The sequence below is a fragment of the Myotis davidii genome, unplaced genomic scaffold (genome assembly GCF_000327345.1).
Source record: "Myotis davidii unplaced genomic scaffold, ASM32734v1 scaffold330, whole genome shotgun sequence".
Taxonomy (NCBI): Eukaryota; Metazoa; Chordata; class Mammalia; order Chiroptera; family Vespertilionidae; genus Myotis; species Myotis davidii.
The window spans coordinates 1446141-1446557 of record NW_006283770.1 but is presented as its reverse complement, the minus strand read 5'-3'; the positions used below and the strand labels follow the sequence as shown (position 1 = coordinate 1446557).

At 59.7% G+C, this 417-nt stretch overlaps 1 protein-coding gene across 1 annotated transcript in view; it reads right to left on the bottom strand.

The window, feature by feature from the left end:
- MPPED2 (metallophosphoesterase domain containing 2) overlaps positions 1–408 on the bottom strand; it is a 164819-nt gene extending 164411 nt beyond the window's left edge. Inside the window, exon 1 of the mRNA XM_006753939.2 lies at positions 388–408. The gene's annotated coding sequence lies outside the window, so the exon portion shown is untranslated. The remainder of the gene's footprint in view (positions 1–387) is intronic.
- Between the last annotated feature and the right edge of the window lie 9 nt (positions 409–417).

The window sequence follows — 417 nt, the reverse complement described above, 5'->3', positions numbered from 1 at the left end:
CTGAGAGCGGAGCCCGCGCCCGGAGCCTCGGCCGTGGCCTCCCCGCTCTCCGCCCCGGAGCTGCCGGGCTGCTTCCCAGAAGCCGCGGAGAACGGAAAGGGGAGAAGCCAGCGAGGGTTGGAAGGGGATGTGAAAGCCACGGGTTCCCCCCTCCTTGGGAAACCTTTTCTTTTGCTTAAAGTTTTATTTGTGTGTGTTTTCCTATCCTGACCTGTTTGTGCTTGTTTGCAGCATCTCCAATCAATTACATATTTTTCATGACCCACACACACACACACACACACACTCTCTCACTCACTCACTCACAGGCTCGCCCTGCCCTCCAGGCACGGCCGGCTGTCCGGGCTACAGCTCCCCCTTCCTTCCTGGAGCACCAGCGCGCCTTACTCGCTTAGTCCCCGGTTGCCACTGCCGTCG